Consider the following 21,687-nt stretch of genomic DNA (forward strand, 5'->3'; position numbering starts at 1 on the left):
GATTGGTAGCTTGGGGCCTGATGTAGAGGTAAACCCACTCTCTATAAGACAAGACAACTATTTATCATCTTACTAATGTTGACGACACACATAAAGAAAATATATTTCAGATTACTGACCAGTCTTTTGGTCTGACTCAGTCCTCAGTTTCTCTAATTCAGTCAGATCATGATGACAGATCTGCTGAGCTGCACTGACAGGTTGAACATATACAGTATTTATGTTTTGATGAACCACTGAAAATATAATCTAGAGAGATGAGGTTTTACATTTTATAATCCAATTAAGGACATCATTATATTTCATCTTACTGACCAGTCTTTTGGTCTGATTCAGTCCTCAGTTTCTCTAATTCAGTCTTGAGATCACAGATCTGCTGAGCTGCAATGTTGAAGATATACTTATTTTATTAAATAGTATTCATTATTTAATATAAAAATAATCAAGAGAGATGAGGTATCTCTTTTTTTAATAATCCATTTCTCACCAGTCTGTTTGTTTTCAGTGATGACATCATCCCATTGCTTTTTCATCGTCTTCAGCTCTTCATCTTTCTGATTCAGTTGTTGGTCTTTTTTTGTCAGTCGTTTATTACTGTCATCCAATTCTTGGCCTTTTTTTGTCAGTAGTTTATTACTTTCATCCAATTCTTGGCCTTTTTTTGTCAGTAGTTTAGTACTTTCTTCCAATTCTTGGCCTTTTTCTGTCAGTAGTTTATTACTGTCATCCAATTCTTGGCCTTTTTTTGTCAGTAGTTTATTACTTTCATCCAATTCTTGGCCTTTTTTTGTCAGTAGTTTATTACTGTCATCCAATTCTTGGCCTTTTTTTGTCAGTAGTTTAGTACTTTCTTCCAATTCTTGGCCTTTTTCTGTCAGTAGTTTATTACTGTCATCCAATTCTTGGCCTTTTTTTGTCAGTAGTTTATTACTTTCATCCAATTCTTGGCCTTTCTTTGTCAGTAGTTTATTACTGTCATCCAATTCTTGGCCTTTTTTTGTCAGTAGTTTATTACTTTCATCCAATTCTTGGCCTTTTTCTGTCAGTCGTTTCTTATATTCATCCAATTCTTGGCCTTTCTTTGTCAGTAGTTTATTACTTTTATCAAATTCTTGGCCTTTTTCTGTCAGTAGTTTACTACTTTCATCCAATTCTTGGCCTTTTTTTGTAAGTAGTTTATTACTTTTATCCAATTCTTGGCCTTTTTCTGTCAGTAGTTTCTTACTTTCGTCCAATTCTTGGCCTTTTTTTGTCAGTAGTTTCTTACTTTCATCCAATTCTTGGCCTTTTTCTGTCAGTAGTTTATTTCTTTCATCCAATTCTTGGGCTTTTTCTGTCAGTAGTTTAGTACTTTCTTCCAATTCTTGGCCTTTTTCTGTCAGTAGTTTATTACTTTCATCCAATTCTTGGCCTTTTTTTGTCAGTACTTTATTACTGTCATCCAATTCTTGGTCTTTTTCTGTCAGTAGTTTATTACTGTCATCCAATTCTTGGCCTTTTTTTGTCAGTAGTTTATTACTTTCATCCAATTCTTGGCCTTTTTCTGTCAGTAGTTCCTTACTTTCATCCAATTCTTGGCCTTTTTTTGTCAGTAGTTTCTTACTTTCATCCAATTCTTGGCCTTTTTTTGTAAGTAGTTTCTTATTTTCATCCAATTCTTGGCCTTTTTTTGTCAGTAGTTTATTACTTTTATCCAATTCTTGGCCTTTTTCTGTCAGTAGTTTCTTACTTTCGTCCAATTCTTGGCCTTTTTTTGTCAGTAGTTTCTTACTTTCATCCAATTCTTGGCCTTTTTCTGTCAGTAGTTTATTTCTTTCATCCAATTCTTGGGCTTTTTCTGTCAGTAGTTTATTACTTTCATCCAATTCTTGGCCTTTTTTTGTCAGTAGTTTATTACTTTCATCAAATTCTTGGCCTTTTTCTGTCAGTCGTTTATTACTTTCATCCAATTCTTGGCCTTTTTTTGTCAGTAGTTTAGTACTTTCTTCCAATTCTTGGCCTTTTTCTGTCAGTAGTTTATTACTTTCATCCAATTCTTGGCCTTTTTTTGTCAGTACTTTATTACTGTCATCCAATTCTTGGTCTTTTTCTGTCAGTAGTTTATTACTGTCATCCAATTCTTGGCCTTTTTTTGTCAGTAGTTTATTACTGTCATCCAATTCTTGGCCTTTTTTTGTCAGTAGTTTATTACTTTCATCCAATTCTTGGCCTTTTTCTGTCAGTAGTTCCTTACTTTCGTCCAATTCTTGGCCTTTTTTTGTCAGTAATTTCTTACTTTCGTCCAATTCTTGGCCTTTTTCTGTCAGTAGTGTATTACTTTTCTCCAGTTCTGTCCGTAGGACCTGTGGATCTACAGAACATATATGTTCAGATGAACCAAAGACATTGTAATGTGTGTTTGTGTGTGTGTGTGTGTGTGTGTGTGTGTATGTGTATGTGTATGTGTATGTGTGTGTGTGTGTGTGTGTGTGTGTGTGTGTGTGTGTGTGTGTGTGTGTGTGTGTGTGTGTGTGTGTGTGTGCATAATTGTTTCATTGATAAATGTAAAGTATAATAAAGTTGAATGTTTTCGTTGAGTCTGTTATCCTACTTACCAAGCATATGAGCTGAGTTCTTTCTTCTATTCTTCTGCTCTGCTGTCTCCTTGCTGAGATAAGCTTCAGCTTGAGTTATACCTACATAAAGAGAGTTCAACTGTGTTTTAATAGCAACTCTTCATCATGTTATACTGACTGGATAATACATACATTTAATATTAAATCAACTTCAGTCTTGAACACATGTACATGAAGAAGAACAGGCATGCAATAGTCTGAACACATCAGATAAAAAGAGACTTTGTATACCTATTGTAAATATTATTATATAATGGTATTATATACATTATTATTATGTATTACTGATTTGTGTGAATAATTATGTCACTCTCCTCCCATGGGTCCTGGGCTGAGAGTTCAAGATAACTCAACTGAATAAATAAATACATCCAGAAGTGCCACAATATTAATTTGTACATCTAATTGTAGGATGGGGAATGACTGATTTAAGCAGCCATACCTGCCCGAGTCAAACTAATTGGACTCAGAGCTATAGGTGTAACTAAGGATAAATATCAGTCATCTCCACAAACATTCAGAGAGACACTGTCCAGACAGAAGTTAACATCAGCTCTCCCCTGTGGCTTTGTACCACAGTACAGTAAACACCACACAGCATGTATGTCTGCGAAGGTATTACAAATATTGGAAGGGGTCCTTGGGGCCGAAAAGCATCGTTTATTCACACTGGGTGAGTGGATGTGATTATTTTTTTCTTGCACAGACTTTCATTTTCTGTTAGATAACAACCGACTTCATACAAGACTGTTGTGATATCTGATCACGCCTGTGACCTTTGAACTCTCTCTTGCAGGACAATTTAACCAATCCAGATCCCACTGGCCTTTTGATTCACTCCTACTCTCACACGATGACTTTGTCAACTTTGTATCAGGTCAGATACATTTCTTCATAACACTAATGTCACACCAGGTGTTTCAGCCTATGAGAGATGTTTACATATTCTATTACAGGACAAATTATATCATACTCTGGTTTCTGAAACAATGCATGAAATGAACTGCTCTTATTACAAGGCTAGATAATGAATTCCTCCTCTCCAGATTTATATCTTTCAATTCTCAAGGTTATTTGATACACTGGTTGGTTGCATAACAATCAGAATCTATGTTATTAAAATGCAATCATACTCTATCTGAGTCAGTTATTCAGCTCATGCAAATAGTACAGTATGTCTCATCTAACTAACCTGCCTATAACACATACCTGGTTCCTTTCATCCAGATACAAATGTCTACTATTTCTGCAGACTAAAGACAATTTTTAGAGAACCCAATTTCAGAAGCAGAACTTACTATAGACATTAGTACAATGCAGAGCGGGTCAGATGGTCAATGGTGTGACAAGTGGGGTGTGGCAACAGACTTTTTAAAGTGTCAGGACTAGGGAAGGGTTCATATCTGGTGCAGTGGTGAGATGGGTTGGATTACGCTGAATATTGTCTATGGGTCTGTTGCAGGTGGATTCAATCATGGTCAATCGAATGATCACTTTTTACAGTGCATTGTGCATTTACACAGTGTCATGGAAGAACAGGCATAGACATTTCTCCCAAGAGCAAACTGATGGAACATAAAATTATCTTAGGGTTAGTGATGTCTGGCGATGAGCCAAAGAGAAACTGTCAGTTTGTGTAATCATCTATCTAGTTGACCAATCAGTAAGACTTTTATGAAGGAGAAACCTATATGGATATATGCCTTCAATATTCTGTGTGAGTCATGATGACGCAGTTTCGCTGGACAAATCTTTGACCTTGTTGACACCAAAATTGCTGAATGCTGCTGATTTGCAAACCACACCCCCTACTGCACCTCTCCTCCCACACCAGTGTACAGTGAATCCCCAAAACACCAAATACAGGCAGTGGGTAAGAACTCTGAGCCACTGCAAAATGAGAAATGGTCTATCTATCATCCGAAGTCAGTGCAACTGTTGACAGTGCTCCTGCTCCAAAGTAGAGCCCTTAAACCCACCCTTACTCTATTGGAGTCATTTCTTTCTCCAGCCTCTCTTCTAACATTGAATTCTTGCCTACTTATTTCTTCAAAATCCACCCTCTCTGTGGTTCCTGTTGTTCAGGTCACCTTTAGAATTTATATACAACTTTGTAGACATTTCTGACAATTCCACTGTAAATCACCCTTCATAATAAATCCTTTGTTTCCACTGAGTAGCCACAGTATTTATTGCCTCACTCATGCCACTATTCTCTGCCTGCAGATCAGACCAGTTTATCTCTAGTCTAGCTCGCTTCAACCTGTAATTCGGAACCTGTATTTCTGCCTGTTTATGACCTCTGCCTGTATCTGGATTTTACCCTTATGCGACACGTTGTGAGCTTGTCGATCAACTATTTTCTGTGAAAACCTTCCCCGCGATAAGGATGCTGAGGTTTAAGTGGTTAAATAACCTAGACACGACATAGAATTATTAAATAAATTAATCTGCTATCTCATAATTGTGTATGATAATCTGTCAATAATATAAATCAGCTTGGCTGTTAACTTAATGACATTATTTTGTACTGTTTGGACCAGGACCGGACCCACGGACCACGGCTAGCCTTACCCCTCATGGACCAGGCGCCATGCAGACTGCCCCCTCAGAACTCTGACCCACGCTCCCCCTTTGACTATGTCTCTGCCTGGTCCCTTTGCCCCCGGTTGCTTCCCCCCCCCAGCCTTTGTTCAATAAAAGCCGTAAACCTGTTTAAATAAATAATGATGTGAAAAGGTCTTGTAGGTTTTGTATTCAAACTAAAAACATTAGTAGACTACAAGAGGTGATTTGGGAATCTCATGACCTTAAATGTTTTAGACTTGAAACAATATAAGATACAACGGCTGTTTAGAAACAAATATATTTGTACATAAAGATGACAGATTATTATTATTAATTTAATTGTTAACTACTTAAACTCTATGGTTGGTTAAAACTTTAAACATTAGTACAAGAGGTGATTTGGGAAGCTCATGACCTTAATAATAACTTATAGTTGTATTCATAAGCAAATTACACCATCCTTGTAATAAAATGTTAGACTTGAAACATCAAGCAATGTAAAATACGATGGTCATTCACTGTGAAGACTTATTAGATCCATTCAATTTGTATTCTATTATCGTGATGAAAACACATCAGAGAACATGAAGTAGAATATGTTTGATACTCACCATACTCTTCATATTCATAATGCATAAAAAGAAAAAGAAAAACACATTTGTTTAGAAAACTGATATTTTATACATAAAGATGACGGAGCGTTTTCTTATAAGTTGTTAAATAACCTGGAATAAGAAATTTAATTATTAAATAAATGAGTCTGTGAGGTTGTACATCAGCTATTTTTAATGAAGATATTTGGTATAGAGGGGAAAAGTGATCCAAGTACAGAGTTAACTCAGGTCTGTTTCACTAAGCATAGAGGGTTTCATTGGTTAAGACTCCTTCAGTTTGTATTCGGCTGATGATAAGATGACAGATTATTATTTCCATTGTTTAACTTTTTCAACCCTATATGGTTGAACGGGGTCTCGCAGGGCTCTATACTAGTGTCTTTTCTGTTTTCTGTGGGGAAAGCTTTCGCTGAAAATAGCTGATCGACAAGCTCACAACGCGTCGCAGTAGGTAGGACACTTTGTGAGCTTGTCTATCAGCTATTTTCTGTGAAAGCCTTCCCCACAATAAGGATTCTGGGGTTGAAGTGGTTAAATAACCTATAGACACAACATAGAGTTATTAAATAAATGAATCTGCTATCTCATAATTGTGTATGATAATCTGTCAATAATATGAATCAGTTTGGCTGTTAACTTAAATGACACTATTTTGTACTGCAGTGGTTCTCAACCTGTGGGTCAGGACCCCCAGGGGGGTCCCCATATTATGTTGGGGGGTCCCCAGATGATTAGCTTAATGTGCAACATTGTTTTCTCACTCAACAGTAAACAAACCAACATACAGTATAAGAGTATACAGGGTATCTGCACATTTCTAAAGTGACAATTTAACGACTTTTAAGACCTTTTTAATACCTCTAAAATGAAAAGGGGAAAGAGACCATTAGGCTAAAGTGTGAAAAGTAATCAACAAACTATTCTATTCAACATAAAGGCCAAATTGTCAAATATTACCAAAGAAAGAGGCAAACCTTGTGGAAATAGACGATCTACATCCTCACAACGCAAGGCATTGTGAGCTTGTAGATCAGCTATTTTCACAATATTTATCTGTGGAACCGAGTCAATTAAAATTGAATGCTTCAACTCCTACAATTCCAAGAGCTTGTCAGGGTGGGGGGTCCCCAGTTCAAATATGATTATTTTGGGGGGTCCCCAGTTCAAATATGATTATTTTGGGGGGTCCCCAGTTTATATATGATAATTTTGGGGGGTCGTGGCCTGAAAAGGTCGAGAACCACTGTTGTAGAGTATATGGTATGCAGTAAGGTCTGCTACTGTACTGTAAGTACTGTACTTAAGTACAATTTTGAGGTATTTGTACTTTACTTGAGTATTTCCAATTTCCAATACTTTAACTTCTACTCCACTACATTTCGGATCCAAATATTGTACTTTTACTCCACTACATTTATTTGAAAACTTTAGTTACTAGTTACTTTGTAGATTTTGATTATTATTACAAAACTTACATTGAGCACTTCAGCCCAAATACATTTCGGCCATTTGAAAATAGCTGATCTACAAGCTCACAATGCGTTGCATAGCGAAGAATTGTGAGCTTGTAGATTTTTTTCAAAAGATTGTTATACATTTGAATATTTTAAATGGGATATTCTGCATAATTAGTACTTGTACTTTTGCTCAAGTAAATTGTGAATTCAAGACTTTTACTTTTAACAGAGTATTTCTAAAATAGTGCAGTATTGATTTTACTTAAGTAAAAAACTTTGAGTACTTTTTCAACCACTGTCTTCAACACATCCTGTGTAAGAAGACATGCTCTATTAGCTCTGTGGTAAAAATGTCAGCACTTGTGCAGGTGACCTGGGTTTGAATCTCGGGTAAGACATGAAAGTTACAGAGTGCAGCTTTAATGTATTCTTTAATATGATTGGATGACTTGTCATCAATGAAGCCATCATCAGGTGTGAACTGGAGCCAAATCACACTGTGATCATTATGTTTATGATCAAAATGCCTCAAATCAAATCAGAAAGACCAATAAGCTATCAGAAAGTGACTATATGTCAAATAATGATGACTTAGATTACAGTAAACACTTATAGCCATTATATGAAAGCACAGTGTAATTTATACATGGAGAGATAAATATGATTACATAATTATATATACATATCGTTGCTGTCGGGCAGAAACCTTGTATCTCCATATTTTAACTTTTATGTTTGCTTGTTATTTTTTCACTGAATGCCTTATTGCATCATACTACAATGTCACACAACAATTGCAAAAATAATATCTACAAGCTCACAACGTGTCGCACTGTGATGCATTGTGAGCTTGCAGATCAAATATTTTTGCTAGTTTAGAAATTTGTGAAAGTGGTTAAGTTTGGGGTTTTATATATATTTGATGAAGAGTATTAACAATAGCTTGTGACTAAATAATAACTACATTAGATCCTTTAGAACACAGTCATGTTCTTTTTTTCCATTTCCTGAAAAGTAACAGTTTTGGACATACAAGGATTCCACCTGACAGCTACAATATCACGGTTAATGATAATTAACGATGTGAGTTTGTACATCGGCTATTTTTAATGAAGATATTTGGTATAGAGGGGAAAAGTGGTCCAAGTACAGAGTTAACTCAGGTCTGTTTCACTAAGTATAGAGGGTTTCATTGGTTAAGACTCCTTCAGTTTGTATTCTGCTATGGTGAAAACTTGATGTCAATCTAAAAACATATTGGAGTTCATGAAGTAGAATTGATTTAATACTCACTGTATGCTAGTTCACGTTCACATTCATCATTCATGAAAAGAGAAAACACATGGTTGGAATGGTTAGAAAACTGATACTTCACAAACAGAAAGATTACTAATAATTAGCAAATTGTTAAGGAACCTGAAATATGGAATGCAAAAATAGAATGGGTTAAATTAATCCACTATCTCAATTATTTTACAAAGTAATAGCTTGCTTCATTAATCATAATGATTCAGCATTCTAATTATAACATTCTAATTTTATTTGTGAAGTGACTAAATGTCAGCTTAGAGATACAATTCTACACTATAGTATAATATTAAGAGTGAAACATTTCCATCTGCTATGACAGATTGGTTTGTAGTAAAATGATCAGTTGGGAAAAGAAAGTGTTCAGTACTTGAATCAATCTATTGTCTGATGTCAAGATTATTTGCTATTCATGTCAACTGTTTCTGCAGTCCATGCCATTTATTATTAACCAGCCTTGTGGGCACCAACTTGTCATATTTTTAATGTTTGCACAAAACGTTCACCTCCACACTATTCAGGAATCAAGTTTATCCTCCAAAATAATCTTCTGATTCATTCCTCAGTATGCCATCATTTATATCTGGTATTAACATGCATTCTGTATCTGTATATGTTAACCCTTTAAGACCAGGAACGCATCTGTGTAATTTTAAGATTTCTTTGGCTATTAAAAGATAGCAGATATACAAGCTCGGCACCGAGTGCTGCGGTATGAGCGCATGCAGCACTTGTGCAGGTGACCTGGGTTCAAATCTCAGGTAAGACACGAAAGTTACAGAGTGCAGCTTTAATGTATCCTTTAATATGATTGGATGACTTGTCATCAATGAAGTCATCATCAGGTGCACACATGCTTGTATCATAAGCATGTGTGCGCACGCGTGTGCATGTGCACACATGCACACGCGCACACGCACACATGTGTGTCGTCGTGGACACTGGATAGTAACCATAGACTGTAACCCATGAAAAGATCTATTCTCCCCCTATCGGTTCACAACTCGGACGGCACTGATTCGACTAGCAGACCTTCGGCCGGTCGGCGCGGGCACTCGCGCCTGGAGGCCCGAGGGCGCGCCTCCTCGGCCTCAAGCTCTGCTGAGTCGGCGCGCCTCCGTCATGGACAATAACTATTATCACGTGTGCGTGTGAACGCGTGTTCAGCGTTCCCCTAGCGTAGCTTCCTGCCTGGTTGCTATGTGGGGGGGAATAACAAAAGCCAGGTCGGCCTCGCATCAAAGCCCCGTCTCCTCCTCCTCCTCCTCCTGGTGCCGCCTCGTATCAAAGCCCCGCTTCGCGCCTCCTCCTCCTCCTCCCGCCGCCTCGTATCAAAGCCTCGCCTCGCGCCTCCTCGCGCCGCCTCGTATCAAAGCCCCGCCTCGCGCCTCCTCCTCCTCCACCTCGCGAGCCTCGCGTAAAAAACCCTGTCTCGAAAAGCCCCGCCTCGCGCCGAAGCCCCGCGCCTACAAGAGAGCGCTCCTCTTTCAATTTCCCTGGAATGCCAATTTCCCTGTGACATATATACATATCGTTGCTGTCAGGCAGAAACCTTGTATCTCCGTATTTGAACTCTTCTATTTGTTTGTTATTTCGTAACTGAATGCCTTACTGCATCATGCTTCAATGTCACACAACAATTGCAAATATAGCCGATCTACAAGCTCACAACGTGTCGCACCGTGACACGTTGTGAGCTTGCAGATCAGCTATTCTTGCAAATTAATTTTCTTTTTAAAGTGGTTAAGTTACATAAATATTTGATGAAGAGTATTAACAATAGATTGTGACTAAATAATAACTACTTTAGAACACAGTCATGTTCTTTTTTTTCCATTTCCTGAAAAGTAACAGTTTTTGACATACAAGGTTTCCACCTGACATCTACAATATCACGGTTAATGATAATTAACGATGTGAGTTTGTACATCGGCTATTTTTAATGAAGATTTGGTATAGAGGGGAAAAGTGGTCCAAGTACAGAGTTAACTCAGGTCTGTTTCACTAAGTATAGAGGGTTTCATTGGTTAAGACTCCTTCAGTTTGTATTCTGCGATGGTGAAAACTGTCAATCTGAAAACATATTGGAGGCCATGAAGTGGAATTGATTTAATACTCACAGCCCACTAGTTCACGTTCACATTCATCATTCATGAAAAGAGAAAACACATGGTTGGAATGGTTAGAAAACTGATACTTCACAAACAGAAAGATTACTAATAATTAGCAAATTGTTAAGAAACCTGAAATATGGAATGCAATAATAGAATGGGTTAAAATAATCGACTATCTCAATTATTTTACAAAGTAATAGCTTGCTTCATTAATCATAATGATTCAGCATTCTAATTACAACATTCTAATTTCATTTGTGAAGTGACTAAATGTCAGCTTAGAGATACAATTCTACACTATAGTATATATTAAGAGTGAAACATTTTCATCTGCTTTGACAGATTGGTTTATAGTAAAATGATCAGTTTCATAGTAAAAAAGAAAGTGTTCAGTACTTGAATCAATCTATTGTCTGATGTCAAGATTATTTGCTATTCACGTCAACTGTTTCTGCAGTCCATGTCATTTATTATTAACCAGCCTTGTGGGCACCAACTTGTCATATTTTTTATATTTGCACAAAACGTTCACCTCCACACTACTCAGGAATCAAGTTTATCCTCCATAATAATCTTCTGATTCATTCATTTAATCTTCCTCAGTATGCCATCATTTATATCTGGTATTAACATGCATTCTGTATCTGTATATGTTAACCCTTTAAGACTGGGAATGCATCAGTGTCATTTTAAGATTTCTTTGGCTATTCAAAAATAGCAGATATACAAGTTCATAGCGCGGCACTCGGTGCCGCGCTATGAACTTGTAGATCTGCTGTTTTTGAAAAATCGTTAACGTTTGTGCAAATCTTTGAATATGTATTTTTTTTAAGCCAACATTTTTTAATCTGTTACATCTTCTGGGGGTCCCTGGAAAAAAATATTTTGAGGTGGGGGTCCACGGCCAAATACATATCATTTTGGGTGGTCCTTGACATGAACCACTGATATTATAGCAACATACGTTCAAAGATTTGAGATATAAATGTTCGCTTTAAGAAAACATAGCCTATATATATATTGAAGATTTGCAAACATTTTCACGAAAAAAAAAAAAAAAAAAAAACATATTATATATATAAGTGCAGATCTACAAGCTCATAGCGCGGCACTCGGTGCCGCGCTATGAACTTATATCTGCTATTTTTGAACAGCCAAAGAAATCTGAAAGTGACACAGATGCGTTGCCATCTGAATGGGTTAAGGGAGAGCACATGTTAGTGCAATATGTAAACACATAGAAACACATGAAAGTTACATAGTGCAGCTTTAATGTATGATTGGATGACTTGTCATCAATGAAGTCATCAAATCAAATCAGAAAGACCAATAAGCTATCAAAAAGTGACTATATGGAAAATAACGAAAAATATAATGGAAAATAAGACTTAGATTACAGTACAAACACTTATAGCCATTATATGAAAGCACAGTGTAATGTATACAAGGAGAGATAAACATTACATAATTATATATATACATATTGTTGCTGTCGGGCAGAAACCTTGTATCTCCATATTTTAACTTTTATGTGTTTGTTATTTCATAACTGAATGCCTTACTGCATCATAATACAATGTCACACAACAATTGCAAAAATGGCTGATCTACAAGCTCACAACGCGTCGCACCGTGGCGCGTTGTCAGCTTGTAGATCGGCTATTTTTGCTAGTTTAAAGTTTTTTGAAAGTGGTTAAGTTTGGGGGTTTATAAATATTTAATGAAGAGTATTAACAATAGCTTGTTACTAAATATTATATTATATATATATTAGATCCTTTAGAACAGTCATGTTCTTTTCTTTTCATTTCTTGAAAAGTAACAGTTTTCATGCAAGATCCCTCCCTCCCCCCCCCCCCCCGACAGCTACAATATCACGGTTAATGATAATGTACAGTGACAGTAGGTCACTTACATGTTAATACCACAGCAATCTCCTCCTCCTGTTCTCCATGTTTGACCTGACAGATGTAAACTCCATTATCTGTCTCTCTGAAGTCTCTCAGTGTCAGAGACACATTGCCTTTCTGCAGATCCTGGATGTTCAGGGTCAATCTGCCCTCGTAGCCCCTCCCCTCTATCACCTGACCATTCTTATAAAGGTAAATACACTCTGACTCCTTAAACCACCTGATTGTCATGGAAGACGCGTTGGTCTCAGGAGAGAGGTGACAGGAGAGGGTGGTATTACTACCTCTCCAACCCCAAGCATAGCCTGCAGTGACGAGTTTAAAGTCACCTGGAGTGAAGAAAAGACACAGTTAGTGAAGAAAGAATTACTGTTCATTTAAACGTAACCATAATTAAGAAGACACGCAGTGATGTAACCAACACTTTACAATGACACCCCCCAAAACACACACACACACACACACACACACACACACACACACACACACACACACACACACACACACACACACACACACACACACACACACACACACACACACACACACACACACACACACACACACATTGCAAACAGATCTACAAGTTCACGTTGTGAGCTTGTAGATCAGAATTGTTTTGCTACCTTTGTGTGACACTGTAGTATGATGAAGTAGGGCATTGATTTAGTTTAAGTATAGAGATACGAGGTTTGTGACTCAACAGGGAGGATATATTAGTGGACGTTAGGGTGTTCATTTAATCCATTTGCCTAATGAAGACCTACATGGTCAAAACGTTGCCCTTATAATACACTTGTTATGGGAGCTTTAACCCATTAAGACCGGGAAAGCATCTGTCATTTTACATTTTAACCACTTTAACCATTATCTTATACTTTGGCTATTCAAAAATAGCAGATCTACAAGCTATGAGCTTGTAGATCTGCTACTTTTTTAGAAAAATCTGGCACATTTTGTGCAAATCTTTGAATATATATATTATAAAGTGAACATTTGTAACTCAAATATTTGCTTCTAGATTTCTAAATCTTTTTGTTGTTGAAAAAGCGTATGTTGCTCTAATCAGTGGTTCTCAAACCTTTTCATGTCAAGGGCCCCCAAAATGACATGTATTTGGCCGAGGACCCCCATCTCAAAATATGTTCTTCCAGGGACCCCCCATGGAAGCAAAGATTTGAGTTAAAAATGTTCGCTTTAAAAAATATATATATTCAAAGATTTGCACCAATTTTCACGATTTTTCAAAAATAGCAGATCTACAAGCTCATAGCGCGGCACTCGGTGCCGCGCTATGAGCTTGTATATTTGCTAATTTTTGAATAGCCAAAGTATAATATATGGATAAAGTGGTTACACAGATGCGTTCCCGGTCTTAATGGGTTAACTCAGTGTTTTCTTATTTATTATATTTGACCTCTCTTTGATTTCTGCCTTTTTATCTGACACCTGGCCTAAATACAGACACAAGCCTCAAAGCTGGCACAAGCAGACTGAAGAACACTTTCCTCCCCCAGGCTATAAGACTGATAAATAAGAAACCACAATGAACATCTTCTGTGGTATTACGGCCTTGTATGCCGTTTGTTTTTAACTGTTTTATGAATATGAATGACATCCTGTCACATACAGGGAATGTTTTGGAAAAGTGGATATATTTGACACATTTCCTGCCAAAACTTTCAAAGGGATTTGATACTATAGGACATGACCTCCAATTACAGCAATTAATTATTGGCTTAGAGTACACATAGAGGATGCGCACACACACACACACACACACACACACACACACACACACACACACACACACACACACACACACACACACACACACACACACACACACACACACACACACACACACACACACACACACACACACACACACACACACACACACACACACACACACACACACACACAGCATATTTTTCATACAACAATATACAGTCATTGTGTTTTTTTTGTCTAATTGCCAAGCAGCATCTTAACCCATTAAGACCAGGAAGGGAAAGCATCTGTGTCATTTTAATATTTATTTGGCTATTAAAAAATATCAGATCTACAAGCTCATAGCGTGGCACATGTGCCGCGCTATGAGCTTGTAGATCTGCTATTTTCTTTTTAAAGATCTTGAAAATGTGTGCAAATCTTTGAATATATACATATATATACATTTTTAACTCATATCTTTGCTTCTGGGTGGTCCCTGAAATATATTCAGATGGGGGTCAGAGGCCAAATACATATAATTTTGGGAAGTCCTTGAAATGAAAAAAGTTTGAGAACCACTGATATTATAGCAACATACGTTTTTGTTTATTTTTAAACTGTTAAGATTTAGAAGACATTTTGTAAAATACCCAAAAGCAAATATTTGAGTTACAAGTGTTAGCTTTAAAAAATACATATTCAAAGACCCACGATTTTCCACAATTTTTCAAAAATTAAATGACACAGATTTTGTCCCGGTCATGTTAATCCACTGACCAATAACAGCGTGCTCACGTGAAGCCCCACCCCTTGTCCTGAATCTCACTTTATCACCCAAGAGGAAGTAACACTTTTTTAGTAGTTTAGTAGTAACAAAGATTGTTAATATAGAAAGATACACATTCTCCATTGGAGCCACTAGAGGCGAAGTAGTACACAAATCCTACAAATGGTCTCCAAAGTAGGCGTGGTTGTCTTCTCCCCCGACCATCCCACCACCCTCCCCCTCCCCTCTCCCTGGCTGACAACGTCATGTGGATGTGTATTTGTGTATTTTCTTCATTAAAGAAAATAAATGCTTTACATGTTTGAAAGTGCACTGTTATTGGCAAAGATGATTTTAAAGAAACCCCAAAAAATCCCACCACAAACTCACACGTATTATTCAGTCTTATCTTCTGCTAGACATGCTCCTAATTCTGCTCAACATTGTAACAGGTCCTTTTATTTATAAGGTATATATTTTACCACTATAGACTATAATGTGTTTAGCATGAATGTTTAGCAAAATGTCATGATTCCCAAATCATACCCATCAACCAAGACAGTTAATAATGGAAAATGATATTATTGAGCATTGGAACACACATTTTATTTAATTTTTGAAATGTCCATAATGATTTCACGTAGGCCACATTCACATATAGAATCTCAGTTTATTAGTTTTTAGAACATCTTATGGGGACAGTGCATAGAGTTCAAATCTAATATAATAATACAATATAATATAAGGGACAGACAGAGCCCTCTATGTCTCGTCCGTCAGACTGCAGATGGACTCTTCAGATATCTTCCCAGATCTCGCGAGAGTGTTGCTAGGATAGAGAAAGGTTGATAACAAAGTAGATTTTCTCCTAATTTGTGTCACCAAAAAAAAAGCCATTTTAGTATGAAAATCGTGCATATTTTGTGTCTTGTGACGATCGGGTCCAATATTTAGTTCAGTGACCATGGAGCTAAAGAATGGTTCAGAAGCTGTGTTCACGTTGACTCTTCCATTGGAATCAAATAGACTCCAGCTTGCTTCCTGTCTCCTAAAAAGGTGTACACCTACGTCACGCAGAAAATAGGAGAAACGGGAAGTAAACCGGAGAATGCGCCTCTTGCTATTTTCCTCTTGGGTAGTAAGCAGTGGTGCAACTAAGTACATTTACTCAAGTACTGTACTACAATTTTGAGGTACTTTTACTTCACTGGAGTATTTCCAATTGTCTATACTTTTACTTCTACTCCACTACATCACAGAGGGCAATATTGTACTTTTACTCCACAAAAATCATTTGACAGCTCTAGTTAGTTACTTTGTAGATGTACATTATTCCATTTTAAAACATACATTAACAACTTTAGCCCTATTTTATACCTTGGCTATTTTCAAACATTTTAGTACTTTTACTTTTGGTACTTTAAGTACATTTTGATACCAATACTTTTGAACTTTTACTCAAGTAAATTCTGAATTCCGGACTTCTACAGTTTGATACTTTTACTTAAGTAAAACATTAGAGTACTTTTCCATCACTGGTAGTAAGTAGCTAGTTTTGTTACCATTAGACACTACACTACAGAAAGTATTAATACTCAGCACTAAAGTCTCACTTGTATATGAAATAGAGGAGAAAAAGAGGATTACGTCAACAACCTAGATGACGTCTTGTGGAAAAAAGACAGACACATTCTTGTATAAATATATATTTTCACTGTTTTGAGGTGTGTTTTTTTGTTGTTGTTTATTCTTCTTTACTGTCAGTGTTGAAAGCAGTAAAGATTTAGTGAAGTACATTTAAGCAAAGCTCTGGCTGCATGGTCTGTCTGTGAATGATAATGTTTATATATATTACTGCTTGAAATGTGAACCACATATCTCCCTCCTCATATCAGGTGATCATGGTTCATCAATCAGGAAATAAAAAAAATGTGTTGTGACCTACCATGACCTCTGGCCCCTGCCATGTCTCCTGTGTAGAAGAAAAATAGCCAAATTACCACTTCATCACATTTATCTGTAAATAGTTTGTGAGCTGCAGTCTTCTTCATGGGAATTGAGATTACTTTTGTTGCAATTGGTCACAAGTAACCAACAGTTTGTACCGTCTCGTCTGTTGTTTCCTGCTCACAAACCCTGAAACCTACAGTGGTTCTGCGGCCAGATATCTTCATTATTAAAGGTTGAAAAATGTTAAGAGAATCTCTTACCTTTCACTGCTTGACATACGCTTTAGACTTGAAAAACTAATTCATACAAATCCTCACACATTACTGACTCCTATACAACTAACACACAAGTGAAAGTATTAATGTCAGTTCCTCACTGACACTGGCCGCCGGGAGGGGCGGGACAATTCCCGGTGGCCTGCCGTCTGATTGGCCTGCCTGGCCTGTCTGTCAGGCCAGGCAGGCAGGCTCCAGGCAGCGCTTAACCTCACGTCACCAGACGTGTGACTAATTTACGGTTATACATTCAAAACAATCCCGGATTGGGCCCTTGGGACCATTTATGCTCTCGAACTGAGAAAAAGGAACTGAAATCTCAGCCATATGTATCTGTGTACGATACAAGGAAGTGGATAGAGCACTCTCATCATTATTCTACTGTAAGTATTTGTCTCATTGGCAAGAACTGCACGTGATGGTGAAGAAAGAGAACTAACAGACAAACCACACGTCATTTGACTAGACATTTCCAGCAGAGAGAGAACTGAGAAAAATAAATAAAATAAGGAACTGAAATTTCAACCATTGCCCAAAACCATGCTAAAAATATCAAGTCAAGTGCAATCATCAGTATGTTAATCATAAATAATGTTTTTTTTATTGTTTGATGTGCGTTACACTTTTTTCATAATTATACATATTAAACTATTAACTTATTCTCTTTGCATTATTTGAATTAGGGGTCTATAATGAGATGAAAAGGCAGTGACTAAATAGATTTCATGCCCACAATGAAAATGTTGGGGCACTGTTCTAACCTTCTTGAATTAGCACGCACGTCACAAATGTGTTTCGTTGTGAGCTTGTAGATCGTTTTTATTTATTCCCGAATATATATATATATGTGTGTGTGTTTGTGTGATCAGCGCATGCGCCCAAAATGTGTCTCGACAAGCGGTTGTTAGTGAGGCGTGTTTAGCAAACAGGATCTGAACGCAACTCTCACACACACACACACACACACACACACACACACACACACACAAAATATGGATAAAGGGGTTAAAATGATTGTGATGCTGTATTAAAAGAACATTGCTTTTCGGGACCGGAAATTCCAAGATGGTGGATTTGAATTCACCGAAAAAGTGTCTTGAAAACGTGTCTGTAGAAACCAATGGGTGACCTCACTGTTCCCTTCGTCCATATTTGTTTACAGTCAATGGGTGTAACTCACATTGGCTCTCCTGTGGTAGCCTGGTAAACCCTCCCTCCGGAAATCTCATTTCTATTTGATTCCAGGAGTCACTCCTGGAATCAAATAGAAATGAGATTTCCGGAGGGAGGGTTTACCAGGCTACTCCTGTGGCTGCTCTTGATGGTTTTGGACCAGAGAGGCACTGAGAGTTCTGGGGTTTCACAACAAAGGAAGTTGTGTTACAGTGCCATCTAGTGGCCTTCTGGTATACGTGCGGTTCCTCTATGCATTCTAAAGGAGATAATACTCAGTAATACTTGCAGTGGTGGAAGAAAATAGCAGATATACAAGTAGATCTGCTATGTATTTTTTTATCGTGAAAATGTGTGTAAATATTTGAATATGTATATTTTTAAAGCGAACATTTGTAATAATAAAATTTTTGCTTCTGGCAATTCTACAAATGTCTTCTAAATCCGAACAGTTTTTTGAAAAAACTTATGTTGCTATAATCAGTGTTTCTCAAACCTTTTCATGTCAAGGGCCCCCAAAATGATATGTATTTGGCCGCAGACCCCCATCTAAAAATATGTTGTTTCAGGGACCCCCAGAAGCAAAGATTTGATTTAAAAATGTTTGCTTTAAACAATATATATATATATATATTTAAAAGATTTGCACAAAAAATCTCAATTTTTCAAAAATAGTAGATCTACAAGCTCATATCGGTGCCGCGCAATGAGCTTGTATATCTGCTATTTTTCAATAGCCAAAGTATAAAATAATGGTTAAAGTGGTTACACAGATGGTAGAAGTAAAAGTATCACAATATAGAAAAAAGTTAAAAGTAATACGCCTGCATTCACAATCTTACTTGAGTAAAAGTATGAAGGTATGGTCTGCTAAATGCCTAAATTGTGGTATTGGTATCAAAATATGCTTACAATGCCAAACGTTAAAAAAGTGTCAAACTTCATCGACAATAGCAGATCTACAAGCTCACAACGCGTGAGCTTGTTCTACAAACAGCTAAGCAGTCTGCAAGACATTTCAGATTGGGAATTTAACCTTTGCTTTTATGAAATTATCAGAGAATAATAAGGTTTTATGGCAGATGCTTCTGAACATGTATTCTATTGTTATTTTTGACCCATTCTAATTCTCTTTAATCATATACAAAATGACTGAAATCAGTAGTGGTGACTATAGGTCTGTCACAATTATTATATAATCGTCTAATCGCTATTATTTTTGCATAATCGTTTCCATGTTGAAAAATGTTCATGCATTTTCAAATTTAAAAACATTTTGAAAGTATAAAATAATTAAATATGTCAGTAATGTCTTGAATATTTAAGTCATATCTGCCCTGAGCAATGTGTGATTATGAAGCCTAAAAAGCAAACAGAAATGACATTTTTATTCATATGTTCCAATGCTCAAAAACACAATTAAATTGTTAAAATCGCAATTATTTGTGTGACAATTAATCATCAACTTAAATGTTGTAATGGTGACAGCCCTAGTGGTAACTGAGAACTTTAAACTCCATGTGTTCGCAAATGCAGTGGTGTAAAGTAACTAAGTATATTTACTCAAGTCTGTACTTTTTTTTAGGTACTTTTACTTTAGTGGAGTATTTCAATACTTTTACTTCTACTCCATTACATCTCAGAGGCAAATATTGTACTTTTACTCCATTACAATTATTTGAAAACTTTAGTTACTAGTTACTTTGCAGATATCCCTCTAAAGTGGTTCAAATAAAAAAAATGTCCCGGTCTTAATGGGTTCAGAGGGAATGGTTAAGGAAGCAGAACCCAACCCCCAGTAGTACTGACATGTGTGGTGCTGGCCGCCAGGCTGCCGTGTGCCGCCTCCAGCTGTCCGTTGTACAGCAGGGCTCTCAGGTCGGCTCCGGTGAAACGCTCCGTGGCGGCGGCCAGCTGCCCCAGGTCCACGTCATCGGCCAGGGGCAGGCCCGCGCTCAGAGCCCTGAGGATCTCCACACGATCCTCCTGAACCCGCCGCCAGAGGAAGAGACACACAGAGAGAGAGAGAAGGTTTTAAGGTGGTTATAGATCCAAACCGAAGGCAGTTCATTTACATTAACCACTGACTTGAACCCTATAGCGTCCCTATAGAGGCTATGCGCGTGACATCATCGTACCCGGAAGTTATGCGGCAAAAAAAAACGTTCTGGCCTTTACAGCCCCATACATCCAAACAGAAAAGTCCTATCTGATTGTATTAAACAACATTAAACTCACCAACATGGCAGCTGTACGGAAAGCTTGAATTATCCTCTTTCTATTTGCAAAGTTTTTTGTTTCATAATAATCCACCGTAGAGATATGTTATGAGATACTTTCTGTCAAAAAATGGAACCAAATGGACCCGTAAGGGTCCATTTGGTTCCATTTGTACACTCTCAGAGTTACACACCTTTTAAGGGGCCATTTGGAACCCCCTCAACTTGGAACCATGAGGGTCCCTGGACCACACTTTGAGACCCACTGGTGTAGCAGAGTGTTTCCAGTGAGCCAACATTCAACAATATCAGCACCCTGACTCTGTTTGACCAGAATTGAACAGAGCCCATTGGGTAACACCTGTGAAGGAAGTAAGGAAGAGGCCCAATTTCTCTCCAAAACGGCTGCTGTGCATAGAGCTTATTCTGGGAGGTGAACTGTTGCTGATCTATAAGCTCACAACAATCTATAAACTCATGATCTACAATCTATATAAGATCTATAGGCTCACAAAGCTTGTTAGGCGTCGCGATGCGTCTCGTTGTGAACTTATAGATGGGCTATAGCTTGGGCAAAGAGATGTGGTGTACAGGGGAAGTCCTGGGGGACAGCGGTCGACTAAGTATAAAGGGTTCATTATGTTTTAAGTTGTCTTCCACCTACTTTTTAAAAGTGTTCTACTATACCAACTGTTTTGTCTTTGTGAATCACTGTGTGACCTTACATGGTTTCTATGTTTCTGTCGGGTGGAAACTTCATCATTATGTCCAAAACTGTTACTTTTCAGGATTCACATTCAAAAGCATCAAAAGTAGCAGATCTACAAGCTCAGAGCACGTTTTGTGTGACGCTGTAGTAAAGATCAAGTAGGGTGTTAAAATATGGATGATAAGAGGTTTCTGCCCGACAACAACGATATAATAAGCATGTTAAATGGTTGAAATATTAGTGTGCTAAAACAGTGATCATTATGAGTGTGTGTATGATATTAAACAGTACAG

General features: G+C 37.4%; 1 protein-coding gene across 1 annotated transcript in view; it reads right to left on the reverse strand.

The window, feature by feature from the left end:
* Nucleotides 1–21,687, reverse strand: part of LOC308095449 (peroxisomal ATPase PEX1-like) — a gene marked incomplete at its 5' end in the record, with an annotated part of 166,187 nt that overhangs the window by 85,863 nt on the left and 58,637 nt on the right. The window lies entirely within an intron of this gene.

Source organism: Gymnoscopelus braueri (assembly GCF_963280865.1).
Source record: "Gymnoscopelus braueri genome assembly, chromosome: 11".
Lineage (NCBI taxonomy): Eukaryota > Metazoa > Chordata > Actinopteri > Myctophiformes > Myctophidae > Gymnoscopelus > Gymnoscopelus braueri.